At 39.5% G+C, this 16880-nt stretch overlaps 1 protein-coding gene across 19 annotated transcripts in view; it reads right to left on the bottom strand.

The window, feature by feature from the left end:
• The window catches only part of APBB2 (amyloid beta precursor protein binding family B member 2), a 356077-nt gene that overhangs the window by 249054 nt on the left and 90143 nt on the right, over positions 1-16880 (bottom strand). For 17 of the 19 annotated variants that reach the window (XM_027599383.2, XM_027599387.2, XM_027599379.2 and 14 more), the window contains one exon: positions 4352-4464. The exons of the other annotated variants lie outside the window; for them this stretch is intronic. The gene's annotated coding sequence lies outside the window, so the exon portion shown is untranslated. The remainder of the gene's footprint in view (positions 1-4351; positions 4465-16880) is intronic. 19 annotated transcript variants of the gene reach the window in all.

Raw genomic sequence — 16880 nt, forward strand, 5'->3', positions numbered from 1 at the left:
TCTAGGCAGGCCCAGACCCAAGAGCACACAGTTTGTGAGTAACGTGGCAGATGGTTATTAGTCCCCACCAACCACTCACCATTCACACATTCCCTTCTGCAGTGAACAATCTGCACGACCTCACATGGCGGCCCTGGGGCTCCAGTCTCGTTTTCTCTTTTTCAGTCTACATTCCACACTGCCACCCAGGTGATTTTTGTAAAACTCCTATCTAATTATGAACTTTCTTCTACCTTAAAATTTTTATGGCTATATATTACTTAGAAACCCCAAGCCTCTAGCATGGCACACATGTGACCCTCCTCACTCTGGCACCAATGCTTTTCAAATCTCAGAGCCAACTCTGCTCTCCACCATGTCCCACACCCCAGCCGCAATAGAGTTCTCGCCACTCCTGGAACATGCCACGAGCTTCCATTCCTCTGCACCTCAGCACGTGCTTTTCCTACTATGACCTCCAACTCCTCCCTGTCTTATAACGCCCGCAAGATTTATCTCAGGGACAGCTCTTCCATGCAATAAAGACATTTCCTGATTCCTCAGCTGAAATGACTGCTCCTTCCTCAGCAAACCCAAGGCACCTGTGAGTCTACTAGCTCCCCACCACCTTGAAGGAGTCAGGAGGATATTGCATGGGCTTTGACGTTAGATGGGTCAGAGTTAGAATCCTAACTCAAACATTTTCTAGCTGAGTGAGTGTGGGCTAGTTACCTTCCTCCCTAAATTTCAATAATCCCTACCCCAAGAATTACTGGGAAAATCAAATGGCTCCATGCTATGTCTTTCACACTTGCTCAGGCACTAAAGCCACTCTCTGGGCAGAATGCATGAAATCTCAGTACATTCAATTATATCATGTGAACTAAGAATTACTCCAGGAGAAGAAATTATGACTACATTACATGTATACAGGTTTTCAAGCATAAAAAATATATATGTTTTTACAATTATTGCTCAAAGTTTATCAACTAAATGCTTTAACCCTTTTTTTCCCATCTATTAATTTAACTTAACAAGTAGTCACAGGTATTAGAAGTTTAAGAAAATATAATGGAAGAAAAAAACCTAAAGATTAGAGAATTCTATTTATAATTTATTTTGGAGGGAATGGGTCAGTAAGGACCATTACTGAATTTTCGTAATCAAAGACCTCATCTAAGAGCATCCATCCCACAGCTTGTCACGTGGTATAGGCTGAATAAATGTTATTTGAATCTGAATTTGAAACTCAAATTACGTTCCTCGAAAGCAAGGGCATATCTCAGTCATCTCTGAATAGGGAACTCCTAGCACAGTGGTTGGTACACAGTAGTTGCACACTGAATGCTGATTTAATAAATGAACTTAAAATTGAGAAAGTATGCAAAGGGCTAGAAAACATTTCGCATCTCCAATTAATTTGGATTGCAATTTACTCCAATAAATTCTAGTCCAAAGTCTTTGAAATGCTCCTCCCTTTGTACCCATCACCTCATTCGAGAAATTTAGAGTTTCTCGGGAGGGAGAAATATGTAGGTGGAATTCTTCCTTCGGCACAGAAATATTGATGAAGACAGCAAAGCAGGAGGAACGTGTCACCTGCACTCTTGGTAGTATAACAAAGGGACCAAAGAAGACACAGTGCTTTATACACCATACCTGTCAGACAGTGACAGAGTTTTGAATACCCATCTAGTCCCACGAGCCTCCTATTCAGAACACGTCTGGTTACAGTAAGCACTGTAGAGAGTATAGAAGGCGAATCCTAGTCTATTCTCTGTTTGCAGATGGAAAATTCACACTCTGTATTTCACATATGTATTCTCCTTTGTAACAGAAAGCCACGATGGCCTCAAATTAAACAAAAAGCTAAGATCCGATTGTTTTACTTTCACTAAAAATGATATTGTAGATAAATTATTTGTTAGCATGGGGATTCATTATTTATTGTTAAGTGGAAAAAGACAGGATACCAAACAGTTTGAAGAATAGAATCCTCTTTCAGTACTGACATAAAAAGAAATGTATGCACATGTTCAGTAGAACAGTAAGAGAGAAGCTATTTTTTACTTCTTTTAAAATAATCCATGGCTAATTTTTCAAAAGGGCATCTATACTTTATAAGCATTACAGACTCAAGTGTCCAGAAATCCACCTTAAATAATTAAATAAAATGCAAATGCAATTAAGAAAAAATAAAATTAGAGGATACAAAGATGCTGAAAAGAAGTGTGGAGGTTCTTTCGGGTTCTGGCTTTTTCCTAAAATTGTGCTTGCCTCGCTCCTAAAGAAATCACTGATACACTTAAGTACCCACTCCAGTTTTCAAAGTATGGTCAGAAACATTCCCCTATGACTTTTGTCACTGTCAGAAAGGACGTCCTTCCTTCTCCCCTGCCCTGCCTCTCCCTTAATGTTGCCTTCCACCTAACCAGTTCCTTCAAGACTGGATTTATACAGAGCATACTTATGCATTATAACCTTCTTTTTTTCTTTCTTTTTTTTAACCTAAAGGTAAATTATGCACAGCCTTCTGTGCATATAAATATTCACCTATACCATCAGTTTTAGGAAGCAGGGATCTTTTTGCCCTGGTCCCTCTGGTAACACAGGGGTTGTCTTTAGCTTATTATTGTGACCAGAGTTCCTACAGATGTCTTGCCTCTACAAAATGGAAATACAACTTTTACAACAATGGCACAAAGGGAGTATTTTGGTACAAGGGAAGGAAAATACCTCACCAGAGACTACATTAAATTTTAAAGAGATGCTAAATTATTTTAAAGACCATTTCAGTAGCTTACCTTCTGGAGGGCTAAGTTATATTTCCAATCTAAACATCAAATACCTGGATCCTGAAGCCCACAAAATTAATCTTTTGCCCTTTTCATTCCACTTCTGTGGCTAGACTGATGACTTCCAACATAATCCTCTTTCAAATACCGTTCCAAGAAGGAATAATAACTATACCACATAAGATTTCCTTTATGTTAAGGTTAATATGTGAATATAAAATTCAACTAAATAAATTGCTATCATTTTTTAAAATGCCACTGACAACAGCATTTCACTACTGCAAATATTTCACTGTAACATTGAAAAACTTTTGAGAAAATTTACAAAGTCCTTGCTTTCAATGAATTTATATCGACAGCCCTCAGAAATTATATTTGTGGTGTGTGTATATTCTTTGTGTATAATGTTCTTTCAGTACAAATATCTTATATAACCTAAAAAGGCTTCATAATTCATGACCCTTACCTTATTATAAGTATTACATAATAATACACAATTTAATTATAAGCAAATTTATAGTGTGTACAATATAACAATGAAATCTGATCTTACTATTTAATACTTCTGTGGAACTTCTAGAGCAGAGTTCTCTTCTGCCTTTTGTTTTAGACACATTTTAACTAGCTTATTTGTACAGTCAGAAATGTAGAAGAACTGTAAGACAAAAGGCATACAAAGTTTAGGAAACTCCCTAGGAATTTTATGGACAAACGGTTCCTATTGTCAATGATATTGTTTCTGGAACATGCCAGAAAAAACGATTTGTGTGTGTGTGTGTGTGTGTGTGTGTGTGTGTGTGTGTGTGTGTGTGTGAATGTACATGTGTATGTTTTGTTTTGCTTACATTCTTATGGGCCATTCATACTTCCACATAAATTCTACAATAAAGCAGATTGACTTTATTATCTTCAAGGCCCATTTTACCTTTTCAAAAAGATCAGGGAATAAAACTGAACTTTATGGACCCAATCAATTTTTTCTAAAAGATAGCAAAACCATTCACACATGTCTTAATTAGAATATCTCAAAGTACCAACAAAAAGCTATAAAACAATAAAACTGACAGACACAGCCATTCTAAGACCAAGCTACATGAGGGACATATTGAACAAATGATTACACATTTTGTTTTCCTTTCCAGACAAGAAAAGAGCCAAATGGATTTCATTCTTATTCTAAAAATTCAGAACCAAAGAGCCTATCTAAAAATCTAAAATACTTGAAGCTCAGAAAACTGGACTCACTTTTCTGGCACACCATAGTATAATGCTTTACCTTTATAATTTAATTTGTCTACTGCACACCTGATAAAAGGTTTATCACAACCTTGGGGACTCAGTTTAGGAAACCCAAAAGACTTGGCACAATGCAGTCTTCTATTTATTTATTTATTTATTTATTTATTTATTAAAAAGGTCTCTTGAGTTCCTTTCCATTTTTCAAATCTGTAAGAGCATATAAAACTTACAAAGCCAGGAAAGAATAAAAGTAGAAAAGCCACAGACCCACACTGTTAACTTTCTGAGAGAAGTATAACAAGAATTTTTTTTAAAAAGCAAGTTAGAAAATTACTTACTTTTTTCCCAGGTCTTTGGTACAGAGCTCAGAAGGCAAATTCCCTTTTCCCACAAAGTCTTGTTAGTTAATAGCAATCACTCAATGAGGTCAAGCAGCCCAAATATCTAAAAACTGTGCAGAGACAAAAAGTTAAAATTCAAAGTCAGCTCGGAAATTAAAAATTAAGACACCCCCTTGCTATTCAGGGTCTCTCTGCATAATTAGAATACACATTTCATTGGAATATCTAAATGATGAGCCATGTTAGTTACTTTTCTTTCAGAACAATACTAATAAGGCCTGCTAAATCAAGATGGTATTTTGATCCGTTGTCTTATTAAAACCACTAAAGGAGGATCCAGCAAAGGCTTCTTGGCAACCATTCACGGTAAAACTGTCCTTCTCGGGGAGTCATAAAAAATAACTGAGGGAGGATCTGGGCTTCTAATTATACTGTGGCTTGGGAGGGACGGTCTTCCGAAGTCACACTTGCCTGCTCCACCTTCCAAAGACAAGCTCATCTCACAAGCACAGAAATGGTTGTAAGTAGAAATGCACAGTAACAACCTAAAGAAAATCACCAACAACTTGTAAGCAACCTTCTCGTGGTTTCATTTAAGCACGCTTCACTTTTGCAGGTGGGACTGAGAAGTGAGTTGTTTTTTTCTAATCAAAGAGAAAATCCGAAAATTCTATACTATAATATCCTCATTTGAAACCGAAGTTTCTTCCCCAACAATCTCACAAATGAATACATAGGTAATAATTCACGAGATGACAAAGTTTGAGTAGGTAAAACAGATGCCACAGGTAAACCGTAACTGAAAGTCGGCACGCCGCCACCCACCCCCAGGGCCTTATGCTAGATGTAATTCTAAGCACAATAAACTCATTTAAAAGCCACAAGAGACTGAGAAATAGGTCAATTAGAAGGAGGCAGGAAGCAATGTTACAGGAGACAGTCATAGCTGAAAAACAGAATCCCACAAACATCAACAGGCATCACTTATTATCATTATTATTATCATTATTGTCATTATGAATGCCAACACTTAACACGATGCTCACTCGTATGCCAGATTCTTCTCATAAGCGTTCTACACGTATTCACTCTATTAGGGATAGAGAAAAGAAGAACATTCCCTTGACATCACTGTCTTACCACTCGGTACAATCAGTTCTGCTGTTTGTTCCAAGACTGCTATGCAATCTCACATTTGTTGATGCATGATTTCATTGCAAGAAACCCTAGGTAATAGCAGAAGACTGCACCCAGGCAGAATGCAGCTGCGTAAAGATATGCAGGATGTGCAAAGCCCATGCCTCCAACATCTATGGGCGACCCCAGTGTCCACCAGTGCTATGAGCTACACCCCGACTTCCCTTCTGATTTCAGGGAACCCTCCTTCCACCACTTCAAATAACTCACAACCTGCAACCTTTGGAAGGCCTCAGTCTGCAAAAAAAACATCAGGATTTTGTCAAGGTAAAGTGTCATATTGATTGTACTATTTATTTCTTAACCACCTAATATGTGTAAAATTGTACTACAATTTTTATTCAGTTCCTACCTTATTTTTTTAATGTGTCACTGATAAAGCTTTTTGAGTGTTGTGCCCTGACCCTATTTTTCCCATAAGTGCTGTGGGTTTTACTGCATGATTTTGCATAGCACAGAGGGTCTTAGAAACACCTGTCTCGGATTTTAGCAGAACTGACTATACGATAACTAGTGTTTATAAAGATGCTTGTGATTTGAACCAGAAGGGGGTAAATTGTGATTTTTAGAGCTTTTCATTATGTCAAAGAGGATAGCAACATATGTAATACAATTTTAGAAAGATTCTCATTCACAATGTTTATAATTATCAAGTGTAGACACTTAAGGGACAGTTTGAGTTACGTGAAAATTTTCTTTATGAGAAGTTCCCTAATGGTGTTAGATAAATAAGGTGCTACCACACCATTCTGCACAGATCAAGATGATGGTGTTATAAAGACAGATCCTGGCAGGCAAGAGGGCTTAACTGTAATTACTGGAAATGACAAACTGAACTGAATTACTTTCACCCCTTGAATCCAGCAAATTGAAAAAAGACTCTGAATTTATCCTTTAAAAAGTCCAAGATATACATAAAAAGTATGGATGTGTATGAACAAAGAAGTTTTCCTATGATAAGTAACATGACTTTAAGCAATTTTAAAAATATAAATGCCCAACAATGGGTAAAGAGTTTTTTCTAAATCCGTAAATCATTTCATAAAATGGGAAAATATTTCTAAGCAGCGTTCACTGGCAATGCAGACTATAAAACAAGACGTTCAGTATAGTCCCAATTTTGTTTAAAAGTACCTGTAGCTAGAAAAAAGGGGGGGAAAAGTCAACATTTGTATAGGTGCTAATTAGAGATAATGAAATTAGAGTAAAATAATTTTTAGTTTCTTTGCATTTTCTTGTGGTACCCAAATTTCTCACAATAACCACATCTACTTCTACAATTACAAATAACAATATGCTAAGGAGAGCCTGGGTGGCTCAGTCATTAAGCGTCTGACTTCGGCTCAGGTCATGATCTCGGGGTCCTGGGATCCAGCACAGCGTCAGGCTCCCTGCTCGGCGGGGAGTCTGCTTGTCCCTCTCCCTCTCCTTCTGCCCCTCCCCCTGCTCGTGCTGTCTCTCTCTCAAATAAATAAACAAAATCTTAAAAAAAAAACCACACAAAGAACAATATGCTATATAAAAATAGAACTGATGGGAAAAAACCTCTTTTTATCCCCACTTTAAGTTCACATGTGAATCCAGCCAGTGAAGGCCAGCCGGAGAACAAGGACACCAGAAGCTTCCTTCATAAGCTATAACAGACCCAGTCTCATAACTGAACCCTTCAGAGTATTTTCTATCTCACAACTCAAGGCAAACACAGTCCCAACAGGGACATTCAAAGTATATAAATCCATTACAGAGGCCAAAATATAATTTGCTTTTACTGGCTAAAACTGTCATGGATTTAGTAAAATCCAGATGAAAGAAGATTTTTTTAAGTTATATAATTGTATATAAGCCATCTTAATATCTGAAAGAAATTTCATTCTGAATGAAGAAATTGTGTTCTGGATAAAGCGCCTCTCAAACAAGATCAAGATTAAAGAAATACAAGGGGCAGTGGACTTGGGCGTAGGAATAACCGCTCCACTTGGTGAGTTTTAAATAGAAAGTGCCAAGAGACAGAGGCTGATCTTTATGAGTTCCAAAAGAACTCAGTTATATTAAGATCTTCCCAATAACAACGAACCTTGACTTTGAAAATTGTCCATTTGCCAAAAACGGTGACTCCTTAGTCATGAGGGCACTTAGTTTGATCCCATACACGGATATCACAAAAGAACTGAATGGTGAGGGTACTCAGGAGTCACAGGACAGTTTGGGACAATGTGGCCACAACACACCTGAGTTCACTCACCTATGCTCGTCTAGCAGCACATTTAAATAATGTGTTCCTTTCCATTTTCAGTTTAACCTTCCTGGTGTAATGCACAGCCAGGAGCCCATGAGAACAGCTGCTTTAAGAGGATGACTCTCCATTCTCAAGAACGTCCTGAGAATTCAAAGTCAGTAGTTGTGGGTGTGGGTGTGCACTTCTGTTTCATAAAACTACAAAGCATCTGTAACATTCAGCATACACACTGGAATAAAAACCATATTCCTGCTGGACAAAGTATACATGTAGTAGTCTTTATATTTTTGTTTTGTTTTCTTCCACTTCCACAAATGCTGACTTTGATGAAAACCAAACAAAAACAAAACCCTTATGTTTCTAATTTGCTTTGGTATTTTTAAGCATTTTCATAGGTTCCCTATCAAATGGAAGTGAAAGCTACTGGCTTCGTGTTTTGTTTTAAAGACTAGAAAAGGCAAAATGAACATTTAAATTCGTTATTATGTATAGAAAATGATCACAGAGGACATACTGAGTTCCAAAAAATGAGGCGATTCAAGATACCTCTGAGAGGCTCTATCATCGTATCAAATACATGCTGATTACTTTGGAAAATAACGCAAATTCTTGGCTTCTGAGTCTCACAAGTTGCTGCCTAAAATGCTGCACATATGCACCTCCAATAATTTGCAACCAGATATTATAATCAGTACATCAAGTCAGATATTATACTCAATTGTGAATATTCAAAATAAAAAGTATGAATTTTAATTTTTAAAGGCCATGCTGAAATATACATCCATCTCGGCAGATCACATGCTGACCCTGAAAATACAGAGCACTTAGGAACTCTCAGGATAGAAACTATATTTCTTAAATTGCTCTAAGAATTAGCACATGTATAGCTCAGGGGAATACGCTCTCTTAGCATTACTGGATATAAAAAAGAGGCAACCAATTTTCACGGTCTACCTAGAAAACAAGCAGGAATTATTTCCTGGGGCTCTCTAGCCACTCCCTGGGCAGAATTCCAACATAATTTAAATTGGTCTTTGGCACCATTTCACTTCCCTTTTCGCCTCACTGTGCCACCTCCGGTCCAAAGCCAGAGGACCTTCACTTTTGATGGCCTCTTCTTCTCAACTGATTCTTTCCTTCCAACGTCTAGATAACCAGTGGCTCCATGGGAATACTTTAGCAGAAACTGGAGGATGGGAGAGCTTAAACAAATGATGGTTGACGTTTAACTTTCTCTAGATCATACGCATTTTTAAAGAAAAGCCTGAGCACCCAGATCTTGGCTTCTAAATACCCTAGTTCATTCCAGAAACAGCTGGGTCCAGGCCTGGGGCAAGGACAGCATAAATTTGCCTAGAATATCTTACTATGCCAGAAACTAAGGAAATGCTCAAATATTAATGCAGACATGACAAAAGGACACGGGAGCCACCTCAAAGGGGCTCCCACTGGCCAAATGTGGGACAGTTTGAACAACAGCAAAAAAAAAAAAAAAAAAATGATATGGATGAATTAGAATATACTGAATAAAACAAAGGAACCATAAATCCACAGACATTCATGAAATAGGGGATAGCAGGAAGCTCTTCTTTATGAAGAAGGCCAGCTAATAAAATACCAAAGGAATAGCAGAAATAGAAAATCCCACTTTGCAATCACCCAGGCAATAATTGATTCAGTCAAGGGTCATTAATGGATGCTGAAACCATTAGGGAAAGGGTTTTGTGGATCACCATACTCACACAATCTCAGAGTATCACCCCACAGATTACTTATCACTTGCCTAGGGGAAAGGGTGTCTTTATAATGGAGAATTCTGGCAGACCACTTTACCCAAGTGATAGTTAGCATAATCAATTATGAGACAATTGAATGCCATGTGTCTCCACAATCACTGTGTCATATGTTTGTCAAAATGCTTAATCTGTACCTAATCATAAAGTAACAATCAAACAAATCCAGATTGTGGGACTTTCCTCTAGACAACTGTCTTGAAATCTTCCAAGATATCAGTGCCATGAATGATAAAACAAACAAACAAACAAACAAAAACAGGGTGACTGCTCTAGATTAAAGAAAACTAAAGATACAAAATTCAATGAATGATTGTTGAGGATTCTTAGATGAGGAAAGGAATAGTTATAAAAAACATTATTGGAATAACTGGGGAAAGTAAAATAAGTATTCAAATACTATCTATATATTAGATAATATTTCTTAGTGATAATGGTAAAACGGGTTATGTGGAAGAGTATTCTTGTATTGGTAGATATGTGTTAAAGTATTTGGAACAAAAAGGTTATGATCTCTATAACTAACTCAATGGTTCAGTAAAAATTATTTAAAGCGTGTGCACGTGTAGAGAGCCAGCCAGATAAGACACAGAGACAGAGATAAAGCAAATCTGGCAAAATGTTAGCATTTTATGTGGCAGGCTAGCTGTGATCTATAAAAACGAGTAACCATGATTACTTGCGGGCTGCTAGATCTACTCTGTATAAAGATCATAAATGACTCAAAAGCAAACGGACACAGATAGGTATATAGTCCACTGGTGTCACAGCACTTAGCCTATCTTTCAAGAAACTTCTTCCAATTCATTTCTCTTCTGCAGCAATTGATTAATGATCATTAGTTGGGACGAAGGAGATTGAAAAAGAAACTTAAGGAAAACGATAAACATGAGGAAGAGAGAAGTTCTGTTCTCCTCCACTGATTGTGAAGAAGAGGTAGGGCTCAAGGTTTTAAAATTCTGCCTTGTGGGGCGCCTGGGTGGCTCAGTCGTTAAGCGTCTGCCTTCGGCTCAGGTCAGGATCCCAGGGTCCTGGGATCGAGCCCCGCATTGGGCTCCCTGCTCGGCGGGAAGCCTGCTTCTCCCTCTCCCGCTCCCCCTGCTTGTGTTCCTGCTCTCTCTGTCTCTCTCTCTGTCAAATAAATAAAATCTTTTTTAAAAAATAAATAAATAAAATTCTGCCTTGTTTCCCTTCCTGGTGAGAAAGCCTGTGTGGGTGTGGCCATTTCCACTGAGCCAGAGAGAGTCTCTCTGCAAGCTTCCTACTGAGCAAACCCTGCTGTGGGCAGGCTGAGCAGCTCAGTCACCCCCAGCCCTGGTCAAGCGCACAACAGGCCGTGGGAGTGACAAGCCCGGGAGGCAAACAAACATGCATCCCAGAAGCACCCCAAGTTTAATGGGTTTAAACAGAACTCTCCCCACCAAACTTGACCCCTCGTTTCTATGACCCCTTTTTTTAGTCTATCCAGTCTCAAAATTGCAGCTTTGGTTCCCATGGCCCATCCCCCACACCCACTCTTGCTCATTCGCATCCTCAAGGCCATGTTGGCCACGGTCTCTCAGATTCCAGGTGAATGGCCTCTCTTTCCTCTGTTCTTCCTCAAAACTTCTGTCTATGGTACTCACTTGGCACTTTTTAAATATCTTTCTCATACAGTATCAATTCCACACCCACTGGAGGTAAGTGTTTTGCTATGCTATCTCATTTAAAAAATCACTAAGTCTGTGAAATATTCTTTTACCCCAATGTTACAGACGAATGGATGTTCAGGGGAGACAATCTGCCCAAGATCACAGTTGTAATGCTGACATTCAGACCTGGCCTTCTAGTTCGACCCTAACACCAAGGGGCTTCATATTGTTAGTTACAGCTTTAAACACCATCCCCTGGCCTTAAATCAAGTGGAAGATCCTCGAAGGAAAGGACCCATTTCATCCAACTTTGTGCTCTCTCTAGAGCCTAGCAATACTCATAACTCATGTTCACGGGTTTATATTTCAAGCTTCAGCTCAGAGACTATTTTTCTTGGTGACTTCCACCCCGGCAGAAGCAACTACTCAATCCTCCTTGCCCTCCATATGCTTCTCCTGCAGGATATGCAAGCCTTACCTGCAGGGTCCAGGACTGCTACGTGTGGACCCAGAACACAGGAAGCCTTTCACAAATGTTCATGGAATGAAATGTTTATGTGTGAGACAGTTAGGTTTCTTGACAGGGTTGCTATGTCTTACTTAAAAAAAAAAAAAGAGAGAGAGAGAGACCTCATTTTTAGCTTTAGCACATATGAGGTGAATTATTTTAAGAAAACGTGACAGAGGGGAAATGGAGAAGAATAGAGAGCACAGGTCTTGGCTCTTTGAGCCATAACCACTTCACTTGCTGTCCTGAGTATACCATGTTAGAGAGCTTCCAAATTTTAATGTATATGTAATACCACTCAATTCAAATTATGATTCTGGGGTAGAGCCCAAGATTCTGCATTAGCAAGCTCCCAAGAGATGTCGAGGACGCTGAATCTACGGACCACACATTTGAGGAGCAAAAAGTTCTAGACAGTATAGTGAAAGTCTGCCCGTTTAGAGAGATGTAACACGTAGATTAAAATAGCGAGACATAAATTCACAGAGTGTTAATGCTAGTTATCTCTGGGTTTCTCCTTTCCACTTTTCTATAATTTCCAAGAATTTTATCATGATTCTTACTGATGGAAATAAAATTTTAAATCCTATATATACAATTGCACTTAAAAACTGTACATTTGGACATTTCCACTCTGCACGGCTATATCTTTATTTAAGCAACAAATATACTTAAAAGGACTAGACTGGGGAGAGAACAGGTTGGTGAATTAGCAATTCCCTATCTCCTCATTTTAACACTTAGATTAACATAAAACAGCAATTATCCTTAACAAACAATCACAAGCATTGTTTTTCTCAGGTTCCTTTCCCTTAAAAGAAAGAGAAAGAATCCATTCAGTTGGAAGACAATAAAAGGCAACCCAAATTAAGGACAGAAGGAAAAACAAGCAGGCACTACATACTGGATCTTTTCCAAGTGGGTCAATGGAACGGCATCAAAGTCCAAACAGAGGTGGAAATACGGTTCCCCCAGAAGAGGCAGGGTGGGCTGGGTTCCACTACAAGGCTAAACGGAATCATTTAATGTAGCACTCACCGTGCACCTGCCAGTGAGGTGGAAAGAAATTATTCCCAGAGGAGCCCCACTTCCACAGTGTAACAAGGAGATGTCATTAGGAAAAAGCAATGAGAGGGTGCCCCTTTGGAGGAGAACCTTCCTCAATACCCATCTCCTTCTCTCGCATAAGAGTCTCAGTGCCGGCCAGGGTATATTCGGTGAGTCGCAGAAGTGTAGCCGGGGGAGGGGGAGGTTTGCACACCCACCCCAGGACTTAGAACAATTCAGACACTTGCCCAGCCATAGGTGTCTGTGAATCGGGGTGGGCCAAAACCAAAGAAGGAGGCTCTCCACCCCAGCACTCACAAGGTTCTGCTTCCTCTGCTTTCTAAATCTCCTCCAACTTCCAGGGATGACTTTCCCGTTGCACGCTTCAGGCATTCATGCCACAATTCCACCCGCGGTACTGACGGACTTCTTGCCTTCCAGAAATATTGTGAAACTCACTGTGAAATTACCCACAGGGATTGGAACCGAGTATCCAAAAGGCTTATCAAGACAACGGAACCAAAAATCACTTCTGCATGTCTACACAGAACCATTCGGGATGTCTTTTCACATGGGGCAAGTTTCAACACTGGGCTCAACCGAAATCAACATGTCACTGTATCTCTACTGAATTCTATGAGTCTAGTGCTGGTCTACTCAAGACGAGTAGACAGATGCGGAGTTATTTAAAAATGCGATCACTTGAAATTTCATAACTAACATCAAAGTCATCATCTTGATGGGGCGAATCTGAATCTATTTGGACTTACATTTATTTTTTGATATTCAGTAAGGCAGTTTCCTTATTTCTTGGAGATGCATGCTCAAGTATTTTGGGGTAAAATGTCATGATATCTAGAATTTATTTTTAAATGGTTCAACAAAAGATAACCTATGAAAATTTATACTAATGAAGTACATAGGGAAGAATGTTAATAATTATTAAAGTTAGGGGCATCTGGGTGGCTCAGTCGTTAAGCGTCTTCCTTCGGCTCAGGTCATGATCCCGGGGTCCTGGGATCCAGCCCAGCATCTGGCTTCCTGTTCAGCGGGGCGCCTGCTTCTCCCTCTCCTCCCACCTGTGCGCTCTCTGTCACTGTCTCTCTCTCTCTCAAATAAATAAAATCTTTTAAAAAGAATTATTATTATTATTAAAATTAGATGGAGATTCTATGGATGTTCACTGTGGTATTCATTCGTTCTACTTTTTTCTATATTTGAAAACTTTTAAAAGTTGAAATTTCTCTCAGTCCATAATGGGCACAGGGTACTATATAAGACTGATGAATCGCTGACCTCTACCTCAGAAACCAGTAAGACATTGTATGTTAATTAATTGAATTGAAATTTAAAATGAAAAATAAAAATAAATAAATTGATAGCGGTCAAAAACATTTATGATCTCCCAGTTTTATCTGCTTTGTCGTATTACTGTCCTACCCCCTTACACTATGGTCCACCTACAGCAAATAATTTTCTTTCCTCCAGAAGACATTTTCCCAAGCCTTCCCACTCTCCGTACCTTTGTGTATTACAGTCTCTCAACCTGGCATTTTCTCTCGACGGTCACTGTACCTCTGCTGAGAGCCGACTTAATCCTTTTAGGTCAATCTCAAATGCTGCCTTCCCCAGGAAAACGTTCCTATCCACCTCCCCCCGCGCCCCGCAACATTACGCATCATCCTTTTCTGACTCATCACACTTAGCACAGTCCATCCCGCATGGTCAAACTTGAAGCTGACACTGACCGACAGCTCCCTATGTTAGGCCCTGCTCTACACACTCTCACATGCATTCTTTCACTTACTCATTCTATTCCTACCCCAGTGAGGCTGGAACTGCTACTACCCCCTTCTCACGGGTGAGAAAACAGGCTTTGAGAGGCTGGGTGACTTGTCCGAGTCACAAGAGTAGTAACAGGCAGTGCCGGGCTTCATCCAAACGTAGCCCTCTCTGCTTCCAAACTCTCCAACACCAAGGTGCATGTCATTTGCACGGTGGGTTGGATCCTTCCCTGCCACACTCTAACAACTTAAAGGCAGGCAGAGCAACTGATGTGTTTGTTCGCTCAATAGACAAAACTAGTGGAAAGCCACTAACTGTCCAAAACAGTGATGGGACACGGCGGGGAGTAAAAAAGGACAGTTTTTGATCCAGGTACAAACTATGAAAATCTGAACACATTAAGGACTTTGGTTTCATCACTATTGGTTGATTCATTGTAACAAATGTACCATATTAACATAAGACGTTAATAATGGGCAAATGAGGTGAGGGGGTACAGAACTGGGTACTATCTTCTCCATTTTTCTGTAAATCTAAAAATAGTCTAAAAAATAAAGTCTATTTTAAAAAAGGAAAAAAAGAGAATGACCATGAGGCTGGTTTTCTGGATTGGCTCATAAACTGCCAAAGGGTGGGCCAGTCCTATTCAGCAAAGGGGATGCATACATGGGGTCTATCTGGGGAGTGACATGGAACTAGATCTCTGACTAAACGTGTGGCGTATGCTTTTTAAACCTAATCTCATGCATTTATATCCCTCCCCTCATACAATCCAAACATATTCCAGGCTCCAAGTTCTCCAGCTTAACTCACGACATTTTATTCATTCCCAGGAATGGATTTACCGCATCTCCTACTTCTCTAAGTCAATTCAAAGTTCTTCAAGTCTCAGAAAGACTCTAGGAAATTAAAAAAATATATATATATATTTTAAGCGTTGATACTTATTTTCTTTAAAAAAAAAAAATCACAGAGTCCTAATTCCCAAATTTCTGTATGGCCATCTCAAACCCAGGACTTCAGGCATCTGCACATTAACACACCCAACCACACCACATATGGTTCTTCCCTAAAGACGCGAACTTGGCCTTTCTCTGTCCAGGGACCTCTCCCCACTATGAGAGCTGACTCTCTCCACTACATTTGTGAGATTTGCTAGACTCCCACACAGAAAGACCTTCCTGAGTAGAGCTAGCCTAATAAGTCACCATGAATAATGGTAACTGTGAGCTCACCCTCCTGGAAAACTACAGAAGAGCATCTCAGACATGTAAATATTTAAAAGACACCACCTGGTAATACTAAGCACAACAGTAAGTAATAGCATTAAGAGTATTTTACTGTTGGTGGTGCATTTTATAATTTAGCCTCCTAAAACTATTGTGGTATGGGTGGGAAAGATAGCACCGTTTTATAGATGAGGAAAACCGAAGCTTATAATTGAAGTCAGAACTCCTTCAAAGCCACCACGGATCTGTTCCACCGGGGCGCCTTCCAGGCCTGGCTCGGTGGCAGCTGTGTTTTTGCTCTCTCCAGCTGCAAAGACAGGACCTCTCCTGCCTTGTAATTGTCCACGGCACTCTCTTCGTCCTGTAAGCAGGTCTTCCTTCCTCTGCAGGCCACATGTCTGTTCACGCAGCCAATCTTCCAGCAGAATTATATAAACCGACTCCGGAACAGGGCACTGCCTCACTCATGCTTACAGCTCCTAAACGTTAACACAATGCCTCACACCGTGGGGGCTCCCCAAATCCAGTGGCTCACGACCACATGAGTGATTCTCTGCTGCATAGCTTACCTGTGGGCAAAAGCCATGAAAAAAAAAATATGCTGTTCTGGTTCTTGAAAACCAATGGGGAAGTTCAAGAGGACTTTTTTTCTTTGACCTTAAAGCAAAATAAATTACATTTATGTTTTACAACATGGCTGATAGCCATAAACAGAAAATAGAGTTTTGTTTTCCCCACGAATCCTCAGCTAGGCCTCCAACTTGGGGCCAAGAACATTCAGGAATGTGCCACAGGTCTCAGTTTTCATCCAGACTCCAGAAAAAGGGGGAGAGGAAAATTCATTTTACCATCCATATAGCTTGAGTTCCTCTTACAGGAACCACACTCAAGAAAATAACACCTAAAACTGGCTTGTGCATATTTTTCTTCCTATAGATTTGTTGGCCATATTGACCATTTTATTAGAATCTTTGACTCTCAGAACCTAAATCAAATGAAAAGTCACATATTTACAAAAGATCAAATCATTAAAAAAAAAAAATTCCTCTCTGCCCCCTGGTATGAAAGGAAAAGCTCCTGATCTCGCACAGAGAGTGACT

This window comes from Zalophus californianus, chromosome 2 (assembly GCF_009762305.2).
Source record: "Zalophus californianus isolate mZalCal1 chromosome 2, mZalCal1.pri.v2, whole genome shotgun sequence".
NCBI lineage: Eukaryota > Metazoa > Chordata > Mammalia > Carnivora > Otariidae > Zalophus > Zalophus californianus.